This window comes from Ochotona curzoniae, unplaced genomic scaffold, assembly GCF_017591425.1.
Source record: "Ochotona curzoniae isolate NIBS_2020 unplaced genomic scaffold, NIBS_Ocur_1.0 contig_64, whole genome shotgun sequence".
NCBI lineage: Eukaryota > Metazoa > Chordata > Mammalia > Lagomorpha > Ochotonidae > Ochotona > Ochotona curzoniae.
In genome coordinates, this window is record NW_024466502.1 from 51,056,649 (window position 1) to 51,083,947 (window position 27,299).

Below are 27,299 nucleotides of genomic sequence, written 5' to 3' on the forward strand. Positions count from 1 at the left end.
ATTTGTGTCTTCCTTCTCTTTTTCTCTGATTACTCTGGATAAAAGGTAATCAGTTTTATTGAACTTTTAAGGCAATCGGTATTTAGTTCCATTGATTTTATTCTATGGCCTTTCTATTTTTTATTCTGTTGATTCTCTCCCCAAATATTTATTATTTCCTTCAAGGTCCTTACTTTGATTCTTATTGGATCTTACTATTTTTGTTCTTAAAGTGTAAAGTGTGACCAGTAATCTAAGACATTCTTTTCCAATATATGTGCTTAATGCTAAGATTTCCTCTAAGTTCTGCTTTTGTGACACTGCATAGATTCATTTTTATTTTTAAATAAAATCATGAACATCTTTATTACACAACAAAAGACTTTCGGGGACTTGGTTCCCCTCAGCTAGACCTCCACCTCCCTGTCCTCTAGCACTCAAACACTGTTCTGCCACACTGGCCCGACCTGACGCCACGCACGCAGGAAGCTTCCCCCTGGCACTATTCTTCCACAAGACTGCTGGTACGGACTTTCTTTGTCCTTCCATCATATTCCTTCTGGATTTTCTTTGATTATCCTTGAGAGTCAGTTTGGCCCTCTTACGGCCCAGCGGCAGTGCGAACAGTGGGTTCTGTACCACCGATGGTAGGGTATGCTGTCAACAAGCACCGGGAAGTTCTTCACCAGAGTCTTGATGCAGACCAGGATGTTATTACAGGCACCGAGACCCCATCAAACACTCTGGGACCCCAGGAAAAGGTCCCCGGATCTAGCATCAGGACATCGTCCTTCTTGGTGCCTCCTCTGACACACACCATATATATGTGGTTGAGGCCGATCTTAGCTTTGGCAGCTAGGCTGCCCAGCGCATTGTTCTTCTTTAGGTGGTGCTTAGTTTTGTCCCCAGTCTTGGGGCACTTGTGCCAGTTGTCCCAAGAGATACCTATTGCTCAACATTAGCTAGAAAGATACTTTATTTTTAGAAACATTAAAATATCTGCTGCAGAATGGATAAAAATTCTAATTTCCCAAATTCCTTTACTTTCTGGAAAAAAAATTTTGGCAAACTTTAAATATCTGTAGTTCTTGTGTTTTTGTTATCTGTATAATAGGCATAATCATAAAACATATCTAAAAGAACTGTGAGGAGTAAATGAGACTATTCAGCTGAACTCTCCAGTACATTGCTGGTTATCAACTATAATCTTGAGAATTAATCATTAATAAAAAGGCTGTTATGTTAAAAAAAATATCTGCTGCAGTCGAAGTCAGAGAAATAAGATGGGTGATTGTTCTAAATGGTTTTGTTTTAAGTAAGAAGCATGTTTTATATTACATTTATATTATAACATGTAAAAAGCATGTTATAATCGAAGCAGAGACACTCAGTTTTGTGTGGAATCTGTGTCAAGCTATGTTCTCATATCTAGTTTAAAGGAGTGGCAGAGCCAGCATGGTGGCATAGATGGTAAAGTTATCACCTCTAACACCAACATCCCATGTGGGTACCACTACGTGTCCTGGCTGTTCTCATTTAGCTGCTTGCTAGTGTGCCTGGGAAAGCAACAGAACCTGGCCCAGGAGCTTGGGTCTCTGCATCCATGCAGGAGGTCAGAATGAAACTTCGGATCCTGGTTTCTGTCTGGCCTAGCCCCAACCATTGCAGCCATTTAGGGAATAAACCAACAGATTTAAAAAAAAAAAAAAAAAACTCTCTCTCTTTCTCTTTCTCTCTTTTTCTCTCTCTCCCTCTCGTTTTAGCTGTCTTTCAAATAAATAATTTTTTATTTTAAAAAAGGAGTGGCCATTATTTGTATATCTAGCTTCTGATTCTTTGTTTTTACAAGTTTCATTATTTTATCTTGAGCATCATGTTCTGACAACTACCTTTAAACCCTTAGGGAATGACACACAACTGAACATTACGTTGCCATTACACTGAGTGATGTTTAATTTTTCTTTACAATGTCAGTGGTGATGGACTTCTGAATAAGTGCTTTTTTCCTTTTGCCTGAAGAAAAGGAACAGATAAGCACCTGGCAAATCTGAGCCAGCCCTGGAACACAGCTGGATAGAATCCTTTGAAGACAGAATTCTACCTTTTCCTAGGCTTTGAATGAGTACCAGGCCTCAGGACAGAAAAATGTTACTTATCATGGGCATGGGGCTGTGGCAGTTACACAAAAAGGAAACAAGTCTTGCCTTCCAGAGAACATGTGTACGCCAGCTGCAGCCCATGTTCCAGCAGAGGAATTTGCCTTGGGACTAGGAAGCATCCCAGCTACATCCAATAACCATAATGTTCTGTTTCAATCTCTATTGCAGCACCTGTTTTGACAATTTAAATCATCGCTGAGTGTGACTTTCTTCCTTATGGAACAAAAAGTCTATAAGGGTAGAAACAGCCTCATTCACTTCATCATATCTGCTACCTACAGCAGTGACTGGCAGATATCAAACAGCAAAAACAGGCCATTGATGCAGCCACCTAATCTTCTGAATGGACTTGGCCATGGCTCCATCTCAAAGAATGGAGCACCTTTGAGTCCTTTCTTGGAACTACCAGAAAGAGCTCCAGATGGCTGCTGCTGTGTGGTTTGAAAGAGGCAGGGGGCCAGGAGGATGCTGGCAGGAGACCCCATCCCAGACACCCACCTGAGACAAGCTCCTGCCAGAGGAAAGGACAGAGAAACCACAGGAGACACCCCAGGGACAACAGCCGTGGGGCACTCACCCAAAATGAGGGAAGTTGTGAACTTGAAAGAAAAGTCTCGGGCTCTCCCTGCTTGTGGCTTTCACGTATTGTACCTGTTTTGCAAGAAGAGTCCTGAGCCCTTTAGAAAACAGAATTCTCTCGGTTTTTAAGTGGGAATTAGACTTCCCTCTCCCGCTGGCCCCCAAAAAACCCTGTGATTCTCTCTTATTTCTTTTTCTGCAAATGATTTGTGCACATCAGATTTAGAGCTCCTTACTGAGTTTTCAAAAAGGTCAAGAAAAATATGAATTTGAAAAAAAAAAACTATGCATGGGTTTAGAAATCTTTCACCAAAATAAACTTTTCCTTTAATTCTATTTTCCTACAAACATCTTGAAGTTCCCTCATCCATTCCAACTTTGGTCTTTGTCCCATGTCAGAGGTGACTATGTGTAAGATACGAAGGAGCTTCAAACAAACTGGGGACAGGGGGAGTAAAATGGAACCAAATAAGTCTATTCTGATGCAAAAATACGTTGAAATTGATGAATAACATTTTGAAGATCTCTCCTATAGCCAGGCACACATAGGGAGTATCCCTTGGCAATAGGACAGATTCACTCCCAATTTCCTATACCCTATAAAATGATAAGACAGCATCCTGATTAATCCATATACACTAATATTCAATATTAGTGTTGTAGAAACCCTATATCTTGTCCCTATTTCATGAAAGTAAAAGAAGCTAAGAAGTTATTTGTACTCTGGGAAAGCAGGAATTTGCTGAATTTTAGAACCAAATGGCTGTGAAAGGTTAAGAGCTTCCCTACCCATGTGACTCCTCTAGGAGTTGTAAGCACCCAGGACTCCTCCTTCTGATCTGCAGAATCCGGGACTCTGACTGTTCATCAGGCAAATACTTCTTGATGTGCATAGCTTTCAGGTAAACTGATCCTACAGGCAGACAATCACGGCAAATCTGGGTCAGAGTTAAGCAACCTTTCTATGGAGTCCTTCAAAGTTTTTATGCTAATGTGCTCTGGAAAGTTAATATGAGGATTCCCTACATGATATGACCACAGTTCCATTTTGTTACAGATAACCCACAGAAATAATAACCTGTCCGTTATTTTTGGATTTTTCATGCTGTAGTTAAAATAAACTATCTTATTTTTTTCAGATTTCCCATTTTTTAAGTCCTAAAAGAACACATGATTTGCTGAGTATCAGTTTAGGAAAAGAAAAAAAGCCCTGTTTTTTTCCCTGTGGGTTACCAACTCAATCCTCTCTTTAAACCATATAGAGTTCTAGATAAAGTGTTTGAAGTTCCATTTACTTGATCTTTTCACTGTTTTTTTTTTTACCTTGCAAAGCCTTTTCAAATCAAACAGCAAGTCTAAGCTTTATATCATTTGATAGGGCCATTTTATTGGCATTTCACTGATGTGAAGATGCTGCAGTTTCTTTGGAAAGAAAGCATTTCTTCACAGTAAAAGCTTATTGATTAGAGTTTTGTATCTGCAATGATTTTATGTGAGCCAAACTCACTTGCTTTAAAAGTTAATGTCAACATTCTCAAAGAAGGATAAAAGCACTAAGGGTAAATTAAAGCGTTGACTTATTTTGGGCTAGTGAACAAATGTCACCAGCATGCCGTTTTCTGGTGAAATTTTCTGGATGATATTGAAGCCGGGGACCAGTGAGTTTTCAGATTAGTGAACAATTCTGCTAATGGGAACCCGCATAAGGAATGCAATTCTTGCTCAAGGTCATCTACCACATCAAAGCTTTCCAAAGGTGTTTCATCTCAGGCCTTGCACATGTGCATGGAGTCAGCCTGTTATATATTCTGAACCATCATAGGACCACTGTAGCTCAGGCATCATTTACTTGTTAGCAAATGTGACTTTTCTTCTCAGTTACTCCATTACTATTCAAAGGAAAACTTGGCTGCTGAATCTAAGCAATGAATTAAATTATCCTATCATGAAGGCTCACCCGTTTTAGCAATATATATATATATATATATATAGTAGCATATATATATATATATAGAGAGAGAGAGAGGATTCCTATTTGTGTATGTTGAATAAAGTATAGGTTTTTTAGAGCAGCATTCATTTTTTTCCCCTCAGATCGCAAGAACACTTTATGACTTTGTGCATTTAAAGTGGTTTACAAAAATCCCCAACTTTCCTCTAAAGGTTACTATCTGTCTTATTGATCTGGTGTCCCTGGTTAAGTTGTTAGTGTGGGCAAGCGAAAGGGGACAGTCATCTGGAGGTTGTCTCACGCTTGGAAATCCCAGGAAGGACTTCCAGAAGACAGGTGGCTAAGTCCTACCTTAAATAATGATGCAAACCAGTGGCCCCGGGTGGCCAAGACTTCAGCTGCAGCTTGCCACGTCATTACAAGACAGCTGTCCACGTTTAGTAGATTCTTGTGACATGATTCTCTGTATTACATTTCCTGTACCTTCTGCTCCTTTCCCAGGTGATGATAACAGTACACATGCATTGTGCACATTCTATGAGGTAAGCACTGGCAGTGACCCCTGGGTACTTTCTCATCTAGTCCTCCCACCCCCTGAACAACACTAGGGAGGTGAATGCTGTGGTCACTCCTATTCACAAATGAGCAAAGTATTTTCTGTGAAATTCATAATGTATTCAGGGGCCAAATATGGATCATTATGGGTGATTGGCAGCATGAGAATCCCAGAAATGCATAGCAGAGGTTCATAACTGCCACACTACATTGTGTCAGGTGAACAGACTGAACAGAAAGAGGCCTGGACAGAAAGAGAAAGGAAAAGAAAAAATACTGATTTCAATAAAGGCAAGAAAATGATGTCAAGTATAAAAGCTAAAATAGGACAAAGTCTTTCGAGATCAGCAAGTCCTACTGAAATTTGTTTTAAGAAGACCATTAAGACAGCTGTTACTCAATGACCTTCTCTTAGCAGAAGTCATTTCATCATTCTCTGACCTTGCCAACATGAGCATCAAGGGTGAGAGATAACCCTCCCAACGCCCCAACCAGCAAGGCCAACATAGTGTTCCAGAGCTGACTCAGGAAAACAACACTTCCCTGACCTTGGGTTACCTGTGTGGAAACTTCTGATTACTGTGGGTCTACTGACTGACTTCCCATGGAAACCCCTGAGAGCACACTCACAATTGTGCCATCAGTACACAAACCTTTAATGGGAAGCAATAGAGCCTGTTCATTATCCCCAACAAGCAGCAGCCTTGAGAATTTCCATGTCCCTTCTTTGAAGTTTCTGGAAATTCCAGCTGGCAGATCCTGCCCTGGGGTCAGGCAGTATAGATGCTTTAGCCTCCTGGTATTAAAGGGCATGAGACAGAACATGCCAATTGTGAATCTCCTTGGAGGGTAAATGCTAGAGAAAGCCAACTGAGGCATTGATCTGCACACACAGGAAGGACGACATGAGTGGACTCTTCAGGGGCTTTGGCAACTGGGTATGAGCAACTCCCTTTCCTGTAGCTGGTTCCCATGGGCTGGTTTCTCTACACAAGTCAATCCCAGACTCTTAATCTCAGAGATTGGCAGTCAGGCCAAAAACATACTGAGAGCTAAGCGTCTAGTTACAAAGATAAAGCAGGAACATGAGGCTTAGCCACATGCTCCTGGGATGGTAAACAAAGGCAGTCCCCTCAGGGACTCTTGCCCTGCATGCCAAAAGAGAAGTCTAGCTCATGGAATGTATCTTGACAATATGATGCTGGACTCTTTATCAATGTCCATGCCTACAATGTCAGGAGACAAACAGCAGAACGATGGACTTACACTGATTTTGAAGGACTATACTATTGTAATGACATGGGGAAAACTGTAGGGGTGGGGGGCAGTAAAGACTTGAGGAGGGGCATGAGAAATCACACAGTCTACAGAACTCTATCATGGAATAATAAAATGAATACATAAATATTTCTTAAATAAAAAAGAAAAAAAAAAGATCAGTCTACCTCATGTCTTGTATTGTTCCCTACCTTGTATTGTTCCAACCCTCTGTGTTCCTGTCCAACCACCCAGCCACCAGGGAGCAAGATCTACCACATAGAAAATGCTTGGGGGAAAGCTACCTCAGCTCAACCCTAACCCTAATCCTAAGACCCTTAGGCGCTAGACTCACCCTGATGAAGCACTGGACCACTGCCATGTTTTCCCATTGTCTACATGCCAACAGTTGATCACCCTTTGCAAATTTGTTCATCTATAATAAATTCAATTTGGCTGTGAATTCATGTCTCATTTCCTCTAGGTTCTGTGCCTCTTTCCCAATAAAGGACATTGAAACAAGCTAAATCCTATCGTGTAATTATTTTAATACCAAATATAAAAGGGTATCAATAGCAAATGTCCCTAAAGTAAAGGACATACTCAGGGTAAGAGACAACCATTCCTCTGCTGAGTCTGTAAAGAGTATGTTTTCTTTATTCTGTCATTTTTCACAAAGCAAGCACAGCTCCAGGAACAACCTAGCTCTAGGAAACCACTGCTGTGAACTATTTAGCACTTTTGGCCTTAGAATCTTGGGAGATCAGTAGGAAAGATTCCAACTTGAACAACTGTATGGATAAATACTGGATCTGTTTCAGTTGGAATGGGGATGTTTTGCAGTGTCCCAATTTCCTCACTCACAACAGTCTGAAGGAACTGCTGTTAAATCCCAGCACCCCATAAATACTACATGCTGTGTGAACTTAAAGTAACTTCCTGATGTACAAAAGAAGGTGAGTGACACTTAGCTAGGAAGCCAGTGACGGGGTTGAAGTCTGGTTCCTGCCGAGCCTCCCCTCCTTTGCTCCAGGACCCTGAGCCTGCCCTCAGCAGCGTGTTTCCTCTGCAGTCTCAGGCTGAGACCTGCTGGTTCTCTCCTGCTATCACTGGAATGGGCATGGGAGTAGGCTGAGAAACAGGGGACAGAGAGAGCCTGATAGTGAGGAAAAAAGCCTTGCTGGCCCCCCAGCATAGACTCAGGGTCATTCGGTTCCTGACCTGTGAACCCACAGCCACGTTACTCTTGGCTGCAATACTGAAATAGAACTTTCCACCTCAGCCTCCAAGGAGACAATCCTCTAGGAACTTATGCTTCCTTCCAACTTTCCACTCGCTTCCTCCAATAACAGGCTTGTCTCCGGAGCTCTTTAACCCTCGTGTGGACCCTGCTGTTTCTAACTGCCTCATTTCTTCCTTCCATCCAATCCAGTAAAGATTCCCTTGGGCCCTTGTTAGAGTAAGTCTTGGCATTTCTCCCATCATATCTTTGCCTTTCTCTCCCAAGTGGCCCTTTCTCAGCAAAATCCTAAATAGCTTTAAAATTGACTTTCAATCAGCTGCAAATGAATGCATATAGAATCACCCAGTCTTCCTGATGGTTTTATTTGAAATCAGTGATCCCTAATCTCAAGTAGACCTGAAAATCTCTTAGAGATGTCACTACCCATCCCAACTCCAGCTTCTCCCTGCCTTCTTAGACAAACATCTCAGCATCTCACTCCCTCCATCCTCACTCTCTCCAAGCTTCCTACTGTCACAATGTTCCCTCCCTCTCAGTTTAGGACCCTCCATTCTGAGTCATAAAGACAATGAAGGAAAACAGAAGGGGACCACACACGTCCCTAGCACCTCATCTGCTTTTTTGAGCTGGGGGCTTTCAGCAGAGGGCTGGGCTACCCTTTTACAAGTAGACAAGATTTTGGGCAACAGTGGAAACTCCTGGTCCCTGAGCCCAGGGAGCTGATGGGAAGCTAGGTAAAACAATGAAAAATGAAGTTAAGAGCCGTGTTTTGTGAGAAATGTGTCTCAAGTGCAGCTGGAGCTGGAGGTATGTCTGGTCTGCCTGAGAGAGGAACAGGGCAGTTCTGCAATTGTGTTGATCTGAAGCTGGGCAGATATGCTGATGAGAGGGGATCCTGGCTGAGGAAAAGTGGAGGGGGAAGGCTGTTCCACGGAAAAGCCTAATTGTTAGAACCATGCAACCCTAAACATTGACTCCCATCAGCTATCAAGTAGCCCAAAACAAACCATGCTGCAGAATGCATCAATTGACTGTGAATTTCGCCGCAAAAGAGGCCCTTGCTTTCAAGTTGCTAACGATCAACTCAGAACCTGGCAATGGTACAAAAATCTTCCTAGAGATGTCAAGCAAGATATCAGAAGGAGGAGTGGACCACAAGTGGCACCTGAGTTTCTGAGTCTGCTCTGCCATGTACATGCTGAAGCTCTCCAGACTTAATCTGCTTTGTGTACAGAGCAGGTGATTTGTGTTTAACTTCTGTCTCAGGTCCTTGTGAAGCCTACAATGTCACTGAATCTATCATATTCTTCTTAATGACGAAAACTGGAGGCAAATGCTTAGAACTCTACATTGGAACGTGGAAATTTGGACTTCTAGTCTCAGCAATTGCTGGCTGCCTTGGGTGCTGTGCAGCTCTGTTGGGTGTCCTAGCATTCCTCTGAATTCCTTGCCCTAAGGTGCTGCCTCCTTTTCAGAAACACTGTGCTTGCACTCTGCTAACTTTAGACTCAAAGGCTGACAGATTTCTGCTCTCTCCATTTACAAGATGATAGAGAAGTATTTGTTGCTGTGCGGATGGTTTCTGGTACCCTCATCAATGCTTAGCTTCAAGGCTTAGTCAACACCACTTCATCTCCCCCATGAGTGTCTTGAGAATCACTGCCAAGAACAATAACCCATCTTTATTAATTACCCTTTGTTCCCTCTAAAAAATGCCTTTGGTCACATTTAGGATGAGAATTCAGTGAGCCCTGCCCTTGACACCAATTTCTTGAATATTGCCCATTGCACTTGCTCATGTTAATGGCTTTCCATTGGTATTTTTGGATTATTCAACTGCTCTGAAGATTGCAGGGTTGGCCTCACATTCAAAATTGTACTTCTTGCTTGACTGTCAGAAAATTGGACCTGGTTGATTTTGTTTCTGCATAAAAGATAACAACTGGGATTTTGCCCTAGTTCTCAGCAAAAATCTATCCTCAAGACCTTGTCAGGGATAAAAGTAACCTTAGCTGAGTCTTAAAGTGGTTTGTCTTTCCCTTCTGAAGTCACCATGCTGCAGTTAAAAGCACATTTTTCTTAAACTGACCCACTAGATCATGGAAGAATCCAATGCAGAAACTTATGTAATTGAGTATTGACTGCATGTCAAACACTGATTTTATTATTTATATGTAACAATCCACTTATCTCTTATAGGTATTCAATAAATACTGTTATTATTTTTGCCCCTGTATTTTACAAAAGTGGTTCAACCTAAATGTGTGGATGTACTTCAAGCAATTCATGGGACATTATAATTAAAAGATAATTTTTTGGCACAAAACATTTTGAAGTCCATGCACAATTTTATAGTATACATTTTCCACGAACGTTTGAAAGATCTTCATATAATTAACAAATAGCAGAGTCAGTATTTAATGGATCCAGAGTTCATCCTGATAAAAACAGGATGTTTTGCTTCTCAAGTACTCCTTGATGTCTGAATCTATGTATTTGCCTTTTACAATGCTCAACACACTCTCATTGCTTATTCAGTTTCTATCTTCCACTAGACTGTGAGCTCCACGCAGACAGGGCTCTTGTACTTCTGTTACTACTATACTCTTCTAGACAGTACCATGCCTAGCATAGATGAAGTGCTCCGTAAGTATTTACTAGTTAGAACCGAAAATGGTTTGTTTGCCAAATTCTCAGGACTGAGCAACTTCATGGAAAACATCTGTTAGATTCAGAGTTCAGCAACTGAATGGGGTTGTATTATGAATTCTCATGTTAGCCTCTTGGCAGTTAGCACAGCCATGTTCTTCTCCATTATACTCCATCTATTTCATTATACTTAAAAATTCCCCAAAGCCTGGAATTTTCCCAACGAAACCCACTACCACTTTTTATCACTTCCCCAAACCACACAAATTCTTCTTGAAAAACACAGCCTTTCCTGAGAATTCAGAGGCAGAAGCAGAGATAGGAGTGCCTCTCTTTGGCCTCCCAACATATTGGCTTCCTTCTCCCACCGTGGTCAACCCCACCACAAGGATCAATTTAATTAGCCTTCCCAATTTATTGCTAAACTGCCATATTGCGAACAAACATTCCTGAGGGATTCAGCAAAGATTCAGCTTAACTCTCTACATTGCTGGGGAGAGTACCTAGCAACCGCTCAAGTGCCACAGGTCTCCTGCAGGGAGACATCTTCCTGAGTTACCTGTCTCCATTTGTGCAGCAACTTGACCAGGACTGAAGTGACATTGAATCTGGGAGTATCTATAGAGATGTGTGCATGCACATATACACACACAATAATGTGCATTTGTAGGGATGGATGGACTGAAAAAAGGGAAAGAGAGGTCCTGTTCACTACACCAATTTAATTGTCTCACAACAAAAATCCATTGATCATGCCAAGGGTATACTAATATTACCTCAGAAAAATGGCAAGAGAGCAGGTCCACTATGGCATCATTATTTCCATAACAGCAGAAATAGCTAAGAATCAAGAGTGGATTTCCCTGGTAAGAACAACTTCTAAGGTCTAAGTATAGCTTGTCTGTTAGACACCTGCTGTGTTCTAGATTGGTGCTACGCACCTTACAAATATTGCTTTATTAAACAGGTAGTTTTTACTTCCTGATTCTGTCACAGGTGAGGTAACTGAAGTTAAGAGCAGATAGCTACCTTGTCCTGAGTTCTACAGAGAAATTTTGGTGCTTTTTCCATTAACAACCAACAGCACAACCTAGGTAGAGCCTGGCTTCTTTGCCAAAGAGAAAAATGAAACCATCTTTGTCTGTTTCAATAGCACCATGGACAAGTGTTGTGAAAATGCTCTGAAACTCACCAACAGGGTGATTTAAAGGTGAGAGTAGAGATTATTTTTTTCTCCCATAAAAGATTTTAAGCCACTTGGGAAAATGTCTCGGATTGATAGTCTATGTGCTGAAAGGTAGTGGATGAAATATCATAATATGTATTGAATATACATACTCAATGATTATTTAAATGTACTCATTAGGTGCCCTCTCCCAGAACAAAACAAGACATCTTGAAATCATTTTCCTAAAGCCCCTGGGAAGTATGTTTTGTCTACATAGGCCATGAGAAAACCTCCCCATCCACAGGTACAAATTTAAGATGTTAGCTTTTGATTCCAAAGGAAGAGGTGGGTTTTTGCTCAAATTGAAATATGCAAAGGTAAGAAGGGCAAACATTTCATGTGTCAGGAACCAAATAGAGTAACAACACTGTCAGTTTTAAATATGATTATTTAATTTTGGCCTATAGTTTCCCTTCTAATGGGAATGCTTTTGTGATTCATGCATACACCTTTCCACATATGAGGGCATTTCAAAAAGTTTGTGAAAGAAATAGGATGAAAAAATCAATGTATTTTGATGTCCCAAACTTGAAATCCTTGCAAGTGAGTGATCTTCAAAGAGTTCTTGGAAAATATGTACTATGAAAACAGTGTCCATAGATTTAAAAAACTTTTGCATCAAAATAAATGTGTCTTTAATTCCATTTTCCAAGGAAGTTCCCTATTTTATTTATGTAAGCTTTTACATTTAATGAGTATGATAATAAACCTTTGCATAAATAGCACTAACTATCATCAGGACAACTGTGGATCAAGGGAGGAACTTATGAGGAATTATGGGAAAAGTGAGTTAAGGTGGCTAAGTGGTTTCATGGGGGCTACCAGCTCTCTGACCTGCCAAAATTTGCCCAACAGGAAGCACTGCAGGTGGCCACAACTAGGGCAGGGCAGTCTCTGGAACATTTTACCATTGTTAGGCAACAGTGATGGGAACTGGGCCCTTGCTGACAGCCTGTTCAGTCCACATCAATATTTGGTAAATAAAGCTGGGAGTGGAAACCTGCCAGTTTTAATGAAGTGATGCTCCGTGTGTGCCAGTAAAATAATCGCAGCTTCATATTGTTTACTGCCTTGCTGTTAATCTGGCTTGACGGCAATGCAGGAGAAACATGCAGTCTACTCCCTGTGAAGGAAGCATTTCAGTGAGTAACTGAAACCTGAAGATGGTTTACCCTGCTGCTTTGCTGGGAAAAGAACCATGCCTTCTGAGCTCAAAGGAAACTTAACAGATGGGTGGGAGAGAATGATTCTCCCCATCTAATACAAGCATGGATCATTGGTAGCTAACTGTACCCAGGTTTTACCAAGGGACTTACATTATCACTCATGACCCAAACCTGTGAGCATTTTTCAACAGCTTGGAAGAACAAGAAAACTCCTCCATGGGGTTCCCCATGTGCTCCCCTTATAAAAATGAACAAATAATATGTCCAAGTGAGGTTCTGTGACCCATTTGCCAGCTGTGGCAAGCAGCAATGCTGGTGTAGCCCCGTGGAAAACAAGCATCAGTATGTAGAAGTGACAGAGGGTATTTTATGTTTGTAACCCTTGCTGTCCCCCATTCTATTCACAATGTTCAGTTTACATCAAGACAAATGAATAAATAGAACATCTGGGAGATGATTAGTTTCGAAGTCTAAGCAGCCTCAGATTTATACACACTAATTGCTTTCCATTGGTGCCACACATAAAAGGACCTGCAGGTTGCAACAATTATTGCTGGAGAGTCTGGTGTGATTGTATACATGAATGTACTGACTACAAAATGATAAACAAATATGAGTGGTTGGTTTTACTCATAATTGACTCTAGCCTACATATTCCTGCCCTCCTCTCTCTTTGATGGCATGGTTAATACCTTGCAACAAAAATATCTTCCCCTCCTGCCTCATGGGTATCTCTTGATAAGGTGAGCGTAGCTATTCTCTGCCTACCACTCGTCTTTCTCTGCCTCTCAACCATTCTTTAGGGTTATTTGCTCCTCATAGGTACAAAGGGCTCTAAAGCTTTCCTACGACAGTTTAGAAGTCTTCCTGCCCACCCCACCCCAATAGGCCCTCCCAAACCTTCTGTCTCCTCAGTGCTGCTTAATGTGCATCTCACTGTTGGTGATCTTTAGGGAATGGATCCTTGGTTCACCATGTCCCTACTCACAGGGGCAAAGGTCAGACTGAGGAGCACAAGACCTTGCATTTCTCTGCAGATTTGACTTTTAGCACAGTTTAGTTTTTGATCCTGATGCACTTAGACTGACAAAAAAAAGTGGGGAGGGTATTAGAGAGCTTTGACTTGACTTCACTGCTTAGGTGTAAGGCTACTATGTCATTTGACCCTCATCCTTAACTTTTTACCCAGCTCTGTGGCTTCCTGGCAGGTGACACTGGGCAAGATTCCTTCAGAATCTCCTAACTTTATGAGAACGATGAACAGTACTTGCTCGATGATCTTTTGACATGATCAGACAACACCTGACACATTCTAAGTACCGCATAAATACCAGCAGTATAGTCCTCCTCCTCATCACCTCAAGTGTAGTCTGCCATTTTCCTGGACTGCTAAGCTCAGGACCCTAAGAGTGTTCTAGGACAGGATGGTCGCAATTTAATTGAAGGGAATAGCTAAAGCAACATTTGCTGCTTAAGTAAAACTCAAGTTGTCTTTCATCAACAGTCAGTTGCCGCATTTACAAAAATGAAGAGCATAGTACTAACAGCTTCCAAGTGTGAACGTTTGAATTCTACACACATTTCTCCTTTAGCGACACCAGTGGAAAGAGACAATGAGCTAGCAATTAAAATGGGATGCCTCTAACTCCTTCCAAGCAAGGGGATGTCTAAAAGGCCCATCATACACCATGAGGAATCAGGAAAACAAGCTGATGCCCTCTTTCGGCAGACCAGCTATACCACTGCACTGCTATTATCATTCTCATATTCCATAGTCATCCCCAAAGTCAATACTAAACTTTCCAGAGAACTTACTTCCCAAATGAATTCAGACAGAGGCCTCTTCCGAGCAAAACCAATTGACAGCCTGATTATTACGAGCCTCGGTCTAATTTGGAAAAACGTCCTAAGCTATTTTTAATACCACTTATTTTTAGCTAAATGTGATTTTTCATTTTTATCCTTGAAGAGATGAGGACAAGTCTTATTAAAAAGAAGTACATAAATAAAATGTAAAGGAAAGCTGAAAAGTAAAGAAAGAAGAGCAAATTATGCTCAGTTACTAGGGACTGGGAAGGGGGAAGAAGGATCTCACACATTCTAGAGAGACTGACATCTTTTTGCATTTTTTCTGTCATTTTTTTTCCTATTTCCCAGATGCTTTAGTGCAGCTCTGATACAGCATTTCTTCCAAGACTCTACTCAATAGTTAGCAAGAACACTGATAACCAAATGTCCGAGTATAAATTTAACCTGACCCCTTGTGCTTGTCTGTGTGTATGTGGGTCATTTCAGCTTAAGTGCAGAATGTAACAAGGAAACTATTTGGTGTTTCTGGTAGCCTCCCCAGTCACCTCTCTCCTTCCCTCCCTGGGTAAGATTCCAGTTGGGTGAGAAGAGCTCTCATTCCTCCTCACATCCCTGGAGAAAAGAGATAACCTCGGTCTGACAGAGTCCACTCTAAAGTCTGGTGTGACCCGTCTCCAGAGTGATGTCCCTGTGCTTGATGACTGCTGTCCCCAGACTCTGGCTGATTAAACTCACAATCTCTTAGCTTGCTCAGGGCCCAGGAGGATCTGCCGAATCAAGCAGCTGCTCCTGGACCCCAGTTCTCTGCAGACCTTTGGTGGCCCAGCCCAGACTCAGCTCCATGGCAGTGATTGGCAACTCCACTGACTGTCAGTCAGCATCCATGACACCTATGTAATGGCAGCAGTTTTAGAAAGCTAACCTTGAGGTGTCATGCCATGCTATGAGGGCTGTCTGCTAGTTCATAATAGTTCTCTGACTTTCAGGACTACTGCTAGGTTGAGATTCCTAACTCTCATAGCAGAAGTTAACTCTGCAATCTTCTCTAACATTTCTCAAATGTTCGCATCCATGAATATAGTACATATATCTTGGGTTAACCAATGTAAATAATACAGGTAGGCGAAAATAACAGTAATAACTGTTAAATGCTAACCCTTCTCTGTTATGTCTCTAGCCATGACTCCAATCCCACTTCACATACTCTCTATTTTAAAATTTTTTCCAAAATATTTCAAAAAAGCCTCTTTTCCAAATCAACTAAGCCAGAGGTTGATCACACATTTTACACTTATGAGAAGTGTTATAGACCATATTTATTATATCCTGGATCAAGCACTGAAATCTTTTATTCTTTTTTGTGGACAGGGACAATGGTTTGTAAGTAGTGGGAGGGGTGTCTCATTGTTGGTTCCAAGGACATAAAATAAAATTTAGAAGGAATACAAGTAAATGTTCACCAAGTATTTATTATCCGAAGGAATTTTGGCACAAACAAGCATTTGATTTGATTTAAATGAATTACATGGATCAAACAAATAAAGGACAAAGCGTCTCTCTGGGGCTGAAAGTGTTTGCTGGGAAGGTTTGTAAGCCCTTGATGCAGAGTGGGGCCAAGTGCTTTAGATGAGGGGGAACTGCCTTCAGCCTGTGTGTGCAAGAGTTCTAGCTGTTCACTAATTAAACCGGAAAACATCAACAACACCCAGGGACACAAGAGGGTGCCAGCAGTTATGTTCAACCCATGAAAAAGGGTAATGATTTGAAACACAGAGCTCATTTTCCTGAGTAAAGCCAAGGGCACAGACACAGAGCTGCAGAGTCAGCTGGGAGAGCTGTGGCTATGGCTGTTCTTTGCAAGGTCCTGTTTGCTCACAGATTGGCTGTGCCTGTGATAGGGGAGCTCCCGCTGGCTGTCAGATCACTTTCAGAAACAGTCATTCATGTCACACGAATAGCTCAGTATATAATTAGGCATATTTATCCATGTCCCTGTGATCTATCTGTCTGCTGCCTTTCTGTGCCTGGTTTCCTCCAAGAACAAATAATAAGAGTTAAGACTCTCCAGAGTGGCAAGTAGAAGTGTATGCCTGTGTACCAAAAGTCTGGTTATCAAGTGGTATAGATGCAGTCTTCTCATTGTGCAGGTACATAGATAGAGATTAGCTGTTACCCTGAGAGGCAGGGTCTCCAGGGCTTACTAGAAGGAACTGAAGAGCAAAGATCTTCTCTCACCACAAATTTGCTATGATTATCTCTTCCTATGTTAGGTCAGAACATATTTCTTGACTGTTTTCAAGGCTGCTAGGAAAGATGATAATAAAGAGAAATCAGTCCATCAGTGTTCATAAAGACTTCTGCAAACCATAAAGGGCGTTGCAGTTTCAGACAGCCTGAGAGTAGTCCTCTGTTTTCTCTTTTACTTTTGTTCAGCCAATACTGCAGTTCAAGAAGGAAGACAGGATCAGCAATTTGGACTGATTTATTAGGCACAGATCTCCATGTCTGTGAGGTCATTGGGGAGGTTCTGCCGCCAGTAAATTGACGCAAAGACCACCGTTTTCACTTTCCTCATCTTCTAGAAATGCTGAGGAAGCAGTCAGCTGCTGTCTGGCCGATTGCTCCCAGGGAAGTACTGTTCCTGCACAAATTATGTGCCTCCTTCAAATTCCAACAACTCCCCTGGGACTTCACACATTCTGCCAGCAAGTAAGGAGCAGCTTGCTAGTCCTAAGAAGATGTAACCTTGACAAGCAGTTTCCCATAGAGGTTTGCAGAAGTATGGACTGGATACATTATTATGATTAATCAAAGACACATACCTGTTGGTGGCTTATTCTGTAGCAGCAAAACCACACTTAACATTCAGAGAATTCCTAAAGATAAGTATTTTTATATTCTTGGTTTTCCAGACAAGATAAAAGACTCATGATGAGGTTAAATTCCTGTGCACTTTTGTGAAGCTTCAGTTGGTTTTAAACTGAAACCTGTGTAGGAGTCCAGGCTGCTACATTGTCACACTGTCCTGGGTTTCAGTGCTTGCTCAAGCCGGAGTAGATTGCATCTTCTAACTGAAACAGGAAGGCATCTGCACTGAGCTTTTGATGACGATATGATAAAGAAAACATTAGTAACTTATTTCATTAATTTCCCATTCAATCACCCAGATTGTTAGCAGTTTTCATTCCTTCCTACATAAGGCAAAGGATTCTGGGTAAGGTTGACTGTCATTCTGATTCTGATGTCATACACACACATGCACACACACACACACACGTAGTTATATATAACAGATGAATTTTAAAAATATATTTAGAGGGCATCTCAGCTCCTTGATTTAAAAAATTAAATGAGAGCTACAATCAGCATTACTATTTGTTTTGTAGAGTTGGATCAATATGCCATCAATTTCATGAAGCTTAAATTTTCTATGTTTCAATTGACCATGAGATTATCTCAGAAACACCTGCTATTGAAGTCAAGCTTGACCACACACAGCAAACAGAACAAAACAAAACAAAACAAAAAAACCCTGATAAAGCTGTTTCCATTCACTGAACTCAAATGCGTCTGAGTGGTACTTCCTTGGTATTACCGGCTCGCTTATTTTCCAGGGACTTCTGAAGCTGGATAGCCTGGGAATACATTAAGTCAAAAAGTAACATCAACTTCCTCCATGACATGTTTATCAGAGCTCTTCACAGGATGCAAGGCGATTGGAGTTCTAATACTTCTTCTGCTTCTCTGCTAGCAACAAAAGAACAGATGGCAGTGGAAAGTATACAAGCCAGGAAAGGGCTAAATCAATGGCTCCCCAAATGTGGCTGGGACCCTTACTCTACAATTTCTTGATTTAGCTGCTAGAAAATCAGACTCCTAGTCTGCCTCAATCCTGAGTCAAAACTTAATGAATCAGAATGCTTTGGTTGGTCCCAGGGATATAATTTCAATACATCTCTGAGATGATTCTTAAGTCCTTTAAAATTGGTGAATTACTGAGGCACAATCTCTAAGCTCCATAGTGTCATAAATGAATTATTAGTCTCAAATTAAATAAAAGAATGCAGACAGAAGAAGTATCAAACTATATCAGTGCTGAGGTCTTCATATATATTTAAAGAATAATGGTTTAGTTTTATAAACACTTAACTTTAAAAAAAAATTTCAACTTGAAAGACAGAGTTACCAACAGAGAGACGGGGAAGGGAGAGGAGGGGTGAAGAGGACAGCATGATGGCTCAACAAGCTAATCCTCTATCTGCAAGTGCCAGCATCCCATATGGGCACTGCTTGTGTCCCAGCTGCTTCGCTTCCCATCCAGAGCCCACCTATGGCCTGGGAAAGTAGCTGAGGTGGTCCAAATTATTGGAACCCTACACTTATGCAGGAGACTCAGAAGAGGCCCACAGCTGATGTCATAAATACCCAAATGACTTTTGTCAGAAAACAATTTTAACATGCCTGCTTCAAAGGAACATAACTAAACCCACGATTTATCAATATAAATCCATGATGACTGACATCTAATTAAAAAATTAGATATAAAATTTCAGAAAAGAAATGTAGAAAAAAGTCAAAGCAAGCAGGTAATTATAAAAGATCAGAAAAAAAATTGGTTAGAACAAATAGACCCTGAAATGATAAAGGAATTAGCTGACAAGGCCATTAAAACATGCATTTATGTCATTATTACAGGACTTCAAGTGATCCACAGAAAATACATTTTATGGAAAAATACATGCATATTTTTCACAGTTTTTTTTGCAACAAAATAAACTTATGCTAACTTATAACATCTGTGAATATCATCTACTTTCAGGCACTAAGAAGGCAAAGATTTTCCACTTTGAAAACAGCCCCTATCATGAACTTATGCAACATGAATTCTGCTGAGATTGAAGCAAGAACAAACATCAAGTTTATTATGAAACTTTGGTGGAAGAATGGTGACAGAAATCATTGATGCTTTATAAAAAGTTTATAAGAACAATGCCTCAAATAAATACAATTTACAAATGAATAGTTCATTTTAAGAAAGAATAAGACAACATAGAAGCTAAAGTTTATACCAGCTGGTCATTCATGTCAATTTGTGGAGGAAAAGTTTATCTTGTTGATGTCCTGACTGAAGAGGACTGATGAAACCAGCAGAAACAATAGCAAGGACCATTACATAGAAGTTGGCTGAGTTTACACAACTCTTGACAAAAAAAAAACCGAAGGGGAAGAAAACTGTATGCTTGTTAGATTGCAAAACTACTGTGCCCAGGTTAGATGTTAAGAATAGAATTTCCAATGGAGATCTAAAATGGCATCAAAAGTTTGAAGCATTTTTTGAGGAATTATAGCAGGAGATGAATTGTGGTTTGAACACATTGGTCCTAAAAACAAACAACAATCAAAGTGGTGGCTATCCAGAGGTGTTAGTGGTCCAGTAAAACCAAAAGATCAGGCAAGAGCAAAAGTCATGACAATCATTTCTTTGGGATGCTTAATGTATTTTGGTGATTGACTCTGGAGAATCAAAGGATGATAGTATCTGCTTATCATTAAAAAGTTTTGAGAAAGTCAGCCAAAGCTTTTTAGCTTTTAGAATAAGAAGTGCTTGGAAAATCTTGACCAGAAAGTTTTTCCCACCATGAAAAATCTTTTAATTGGACCATGGGAAAGGCAGCTCCAAATGTTTGGGTGAGATTTGAGGACACAAGGCAGCAAATCCTCTGGTGAAAACGAGACTGACCAAAGTTCACTTCTTTCTCAACTGAAACTCTCAAACCACAGGTGCACCGGTCTATTTCTCTGAATGCATCAGATCGCACACTTTGTTTTGCAATCTTGCCTGGCTCCCTTTTGCTACTAATAAAGGCAGTTGATGGTTCATTGCCGTTTGTTCTTCAGCTTAACACAAGGGTCCCAGTAGAAAAGCAGAGCTTTATTTTGCCCTTTATTCTGTAGGTAGTTAAGTTCCTTTTAAAATGGATCATCCTCTGGTTATACTTAAGGTGGTAGAACAAATTCCTGCTCATTACATCTTTAATTTGTATTTATGATTGTTAGAGGAACTTATGATGCTCCAGTGAGCAACAAATCTTTGTTTATTTCCTGAGCAAAGTTATTCATGCTAGAGGTAGCAGTTCACTCAACCGTGCATGGAATGACTCATGAGATTTCTTTCATTTCCTTGATAAAAGACTGCAGTTTGCATGGATAAACAGGGATGTGAAATTAGAGATTCTGTTTGGATTTTACTACATCCTTTCCCTCTCTTTATCTTAAAGTAAAATGATCAAAATATAGACGACTGATCTATTTAAAAAATCACACATTTACATATATTCCTTAGATTTCATTTCATGAATAAAAAGGTTTAAAGCAGATCCTATGTAAAAGCAAATAAATATAAATTAGACGTGGTGTTTTTCTAAGACTCTAGTGTAGTAAATAATTCATTATTATTTAATGCTTGTGATTCATTCCTGAAAACTAAATCAATTCTCTTCTAGAAATGCAGCCAGGAGCATCAGTGTACATTGAAAGTATTAGAATGTTAATTAACTGAGAGTTATGTGCCAAGGAGAATTGAATGACTTTGAATTCAGTGTGCATTCCTTGTGTTCATTAGCAGTCAAATATAACTATTTTATTTGTCCAAATTCTTACCAACATAAAATTATTTGTGAACTATAAACCACTAAAAACATACAAACTATGATTAAAATGGTCAATCATTTTTTTACTCATTTATGTTTTACTCATTGCTCTGGTAATTTTAATTTTCCACATAAATATTGCTGTTTGCCTAAGAGTTGCTAATTTCTTACACAGATCCTAAAGTAACTATTACAAATTAAAAGGGAAGCAAATTGCTGTCATTATGGAAATAGTATGGAGAGTCATAAAAATTGCACTGTTATATGATCCAGCAATCCTATTTGTGGGTATATATCCAAAGGAAATGAAATAAATTTATCAAAGTAATTCCTGAACTCCCACCTTCATTGCAACATTCCACAGTGTGGAAGCAATCTAAGCACCCTCCACGGATGAAAAGGAAATGTGATCTGTGTGCACACTGGAGCACAATTCGACCTTTAAAACAGAAAATCTGTTATTTGCAAAAATAGGGACGAACCTGAAGAACATTATGTTCATTGAAATAAGCTAGGCACAGAAATGTGAATCTTGCATGATCTCATTTGCATGTGGAATCTAAAAATGTCAACTCAGCAAAAGTAGAGTAGAACAATGGTTACCAAAAGCTAGGTAGAGAGGCAGAAGAGAAGGGGCAGTTTAACAAATACAAAATTTCAGCTTGGACTAGTAGGTACAAGAGATCTATTGGCCCACATGCTGATTTAGTTAAACATACACTGTGTACTTATAGTTTGCTAAGAATAAATTTTATATTATCTCACCATAGAAAAAGAATATGATGTAATGCAATTGTTAACTAGCTTGATTTAGTCATTTTATAGTTTACATCTCGAAATATCATGAACAAGTAGCCTAATTGTTAAACTGTTAGTTAAAATGCCTATGTCCCACATTGTGGTGCCCAAGTTCTATGCTCAGCTCCAGCTCCTGATTCAGCTTCTTGCTAAGGCAGGCTTGGGAAAGAAGAGCTAGGTCCCTGCCATCTTTTGGGAGACCTAGATTGTGTTCCCAGGTGCCAGCAACCACTTTGGCCCAGTTGGCTATTATAGGCATTTAAGGAGTCAATCAGCAGATGGGAGCTCTCTCTCACTTCTTCTATCTTTCTATCTCTCTCCATTTCTCTTTCTCTGGCTCTTAACTAAATGCACGAGGGAAAAAACCTATTGTGTTGAACATGAAATTTGCATGTAACATTTTAATTGATCTAAATAAGTAAGAAACATATGCATATTGCTAAAGGAGATAATTTAACCAAAACAATAGTAAATGCACACTTAAATGGGAACTTAAGATAGAATAGCAAACCAGTCTTGCTCCTGAGAACTGAAAAAGTTCAGATTTGTTTAATGTTTTCCTGAAGCCTGATCTTCCTCCTGATTCACTGTCAGATGGTGACATCAGCCTATGCCTACTTTATGTCAGAAGCTGTTCTAATCACTTTGCACATAATAACTAACATAATGTGTAAGACTGTACACTGTGAGATAGGTACCTATTATCCTGTTATTTAGCAGAGAATGGCAGAGCTGGGATTGACATCTAGGCAGTAAGATACCTAGGTAGGGTTTGAGATACTCTCCTGTCTTCAAAGTCCTCCCTCACCACTATCTGTACCAAAGCCTGTCCTTTCATTCCTTCCTATTTCTCTTGACCTCATCAACACTCACCAAAGCCATTATGAGCATTTTCTAATTGAAAAGAGGCTGACTATAAAGATAAATAATAACCAAACCGCATGTTAAAATAGAACTCTGGCCCCAAATTTGTATCAACTGACCCAAGAACTAACCCATTGTCTATGGTTGCCATCCTAAGAAGCCAGCCCTTTATCAATGACTCAGACATAGGGTAGTCAGGTAATTTTTAAAGGAATAAGAATATGATTATTTTGGATTTTTTTCTATTAATTGTCAAGAAGACATGAATCGGTATACTAAAGCTCTCAGTGATGGTAATGAATATATTGCTAAATAAACACTTTCATCCTGGTGTGATGGTCAGGTTGTTTGACTTTACAAGGCTTGAGTTCTTGAGAAGAGACCACTGAGCACCCAGCTATATGTCACAGCTATATCCTGCTGCACAGACCAATACAGAGAAATGGTCAGAAAATACATATTGAATGACATGAATGAATGAATGGATGAATGAATGAGAGCAGAGTCCAAATACACAAGCTAGCATCAACTGTACGCACATCCTCTTGTCCTAAACAACCCTGGAGCTTTTCTTTAATTCAACACTTCAGGTGCCTTCATGGCAGGTGGCAGCTGCCCTCCTCTCAAGCTCCTTCACTTCTACACTATTTCATGCCTTCTAAAAATATAAATAACTGCTAAATGTTGAACATGTGTTAGTTCCAGACACTGAGCTAATCCCCTTCTATGAATTTTCTGATTTAATCTGCAAAAAATTGTATCAGTGGGTGTTATCATTATACTTATTTTACAGGTGAGAAAACTGAGGCTTACACGGGCCAAATAACACATCTCAAGTCCTACATCATTAGCAGTAGAGACAGGATTCAGATGCATTCTCTCTGCAGGAGTCTGAGGGCCTAGATCAATGATCAGTGCAAGCCATTCCTCATCCTGCTGCCAGAATACCCATTTTAAACTTGTACCTAACTATAAAGCCATTCTCCAAATGTCTGAGGCCTTCAAGAATGCAACATGCCCACTCACTCCCCCACACGCCCCAGTTCTCGATTTCCACCCCAATTTGTGAGGAGTTATCCTCTTCTTTTCTTGTAGGCACAACTTCCTCCCAGAAACTGCCCATATCCTCCTGGGTATGCCAGGCAGCAGCAGATGCTTTTTTCCTGTTTCCCTATCACAGCTCTATATATCTTTATCATTGTGCTTTCCATTCTTTCTCAACCATTTTTTCTGAATATCTTTTCATTTAATGATCATTTAGAGCGCTGTTAATTTTTTTTTCACTTTGTTGAACTTCCTACTTAGTGGAGCTATAAGCCTTTAATTTAATATAAAATAAAAATGTTGGGCTAGGCATCTTGGCCCAGGAGGCTAAGCCTCTACCTGTGGCACCAGCACCCCATATGAGTAATGGTTTGAATTCCACCTACTCCAGTTTTAATCCAACTCCGTGCTAATGCCCTGGGAAAGCAGAAGAAGGTGGTGCAAGTACTTGGGTCTTGTACACATGTGGGAGAACTGGAGGAAGCTTGGATCCTGGTTTTCAACTGGTCCAGCTCTGGCCAATGCAACTAGTTGGGGAGTGAATCAGCTGCAGAGATCTCTGTTTCTTGTTCTCCATCTGTAACTCTGCTTTTCAAACAAAAATAAATACATTTCTTTAAAAGATTATCTCAAATTTGCAAAAATAAAATAATGCATGCTTATTGAGGTCCCTATTTTTTTCATGTAATTTTATTGTACACCCTGCCAGCAAAGGATCGGATTAGTGTGCCCAGTGGTCTAACACTTTCCTGCTTTGTTGTGTAACTTTGAAATGCCTCCTGTGGAAGCAGCATCTATAGCCGTGTCCATGTGACTGGGGCTTGGCTATGAATGGTCAGCAGATTATTCCCTTGTGAGGGTTGTCCCTTTCCACAGGATTTCAAAGCAATCCTGTGTGGGAACCCTGCAGCTCTAACTGATTTTCATGCTCCTACTCACCATGGACAGCAAATTCACCCATGAACCAAACTCAGTTTCTTATCCTTTCCCAGAAATGTTCCTCAGGGAACTCCAAGTGCCCAGTGGCAGGACTTGAGGGCAAAGATGAATTGCAGTGGGGTCACAACAAGGAACCTGCAGGGACTCTGACAAGGGGATAGCCCTTCAGAGTTTTCACAACGTGGAAAGCAGAACTTTTTTATCTTGTATCCTCTAGTCATTGAATATGGACTCCTCCCAGGAAAGCAGTTTCCACCTGGGGATGGGGGTTGGCGGTATGAAATAGCATCTATGGGCACAGGTCACCATAGATTGGAGAAGCAAGCCCTTAACTCCCAGTGGGATCTGGATGTATGCCTCGTAGCATGAAATAGCATAATCATTTATTTTAGATTGTTTAAAATCACCCAGAGTGCAGAGTAAGTCAGTTCTCTGCTTATCCACTTCCCCTGTGGACCTCCCCGTCTCAAGCTCTAAATGGGCTCTCTGTCCCCAGAGCTAATTTCACATCGTGGAGTGGAGACGTTCAGGCGGATTTTGCTTCAATCAGTGCTAAAGAGAAAAAGTCATTCACTATTGATCTCAAAAATGAGGGATCACATTGTGATATAGACATATTCCCCAAAAGAAAGGCTTAAATCAAATGAAAATCAAGTAGAACAAAGAGCAAATTGCTTAAACCATGAGATTTAGAGTGTAGTAGGGTAAGGTTAAAATTCTTACTCCATCACTTCCTAGCTGTGTGAATATGGGTAAGGTCGTTACATTCTCAGTAAAAGTGTCATATTAGGCCCTTATGAGGGCTTCACGAGACAAAGAAACTACAATTCAGAACACCGTGTCTGACACATCATAAGAATTTGTGATTATCTTAATCATTAATATCAAAATTTAGTAATGAGATTAATTGTTAAATTAAGATAAGAACAAGACTTTGGTGAAGTGTTTTTAGGCCTTGCTTGTCTTCAATCAATATTTAGAATTCTTACTTTAATGGGAACATTTAATTGTGCACTTTCTCATGCACTGCTTTAGTTCGTTCTGGCAATAATACAATGCAGTAAAGTCTTATTCTTCCCATTTTGAAGATGAAATAGATGAAGTCAAGGCAGGTTTAATCTTATCCCAAATCACACAGAGTTCGTGGCAGTAGGAATGGTACCTGAGGCTGCCTGAATTCTGTTCTTGCTACTTACTTAGTAAGCGTGGAAGACAAAGGGCCCACCAGATGCATAATGGGAGTCCCAGAAATGGTTTCCAGTCTTCCCCAGAACACTGCATTCTTTTATTTGATAGTAGAATCACTGTGGATGATGGTGGCATGTCAAATTATTTTTAGGCCAATTGACTTGTAATTTATACATGGATTTTTTTTCAGTCTTAGATAGCAACTTTTATTTTAAAAAATCAAAGAATTTTGAGGCACTAGAAGTGATAGTCTTCAAACAGGTAAAGCAACCAATTCAAAATGAAGGCCTGACTCTCCTGCTTTCCTGCTGGATATCTCCTAATCAAGAGGTTATCAGTTATGCCATACAACATCCAAACAGCTTTAAAAACGGCGAGAGGAGGCCATAGCAAGCCAATCCTCTGACTGAGGTGCCCGTAACCTATATGGTCACTGATTCATGTCCTGGCTGCTGCATTTGCAGTCCAGTTCCTTGCTTATGCCCTGGGGAAGCAGCAAAGGATGGCCCAAAGCCTTGGACACCTGCACCCGGTAGGAGACCCAGAAGAAACTCCAGGCTTTGCTATGGGTCAGTTCAGCTCTGGCCATTTGGGGAGGAAATCAGCAGACAGAAAACTCTTTTTCTTTCTTTCTTTCTTTCTTTCTTTCTTTCTTTCTTTCTTTCTTTCTTTCTTTCTTTCTTTCTTTCTTTCTTTCTTCCTTCCTTCCTTTCTTTCTTTCTTTTCTTCCTTTTCTCCCTTCCTTCCTTCCATCTTTCTTTCTCTCTTTATACAAATCTGCCTTTCAAATAAAACCTTTTTTAAAAGAGAAAAAATGTGATGCCTGGGTTTTATCCTCTGAGATACTGATGCAATTGGGGGATAAGCATACATTTTTTTTCAGGCCTTGAGCCACCTGCATGGAATTACCTGAAATGCATTGAGGATTTGAGCGATCCAGGGTCTCATCCAGCTATAATGAATCAAAATTAAGAATTAAAGAACCTTCATGTTTTGCAAGCTCCCCAGGTGGATGCTTAAATATTCCTAGGCACATGGGTCCCCTTAAACAGCTTATGTGGCTATAGCTTGGTTAGAGTTTATAATTCCTTCTGAAAGTTTTATTGGTGCATTTTAATTATTTGAGAATCAGGTAAAGACAGATAGGGTTAAATCCTGCACTCACTTATTCACCCCTTAAATGCGTGCAACAGCTAAAACAGGTCAGGCTGAAACCAGGACCTGGCGACTGAGTCCGGATC

At 40.3% G+C, this 27,299-nt stretch overlaps 1 pseudogene; it reads right to left on the reverse strand.

The window, feature by feature from the left end:
- Window positions 1–481: 481 nt before the first annotated feature.
- LOC121163552 overlaps window positions 482–27,299 on the reverse strand; it is a 64,636-nt pseudogene continuing 37,818 nt past the window's right edge.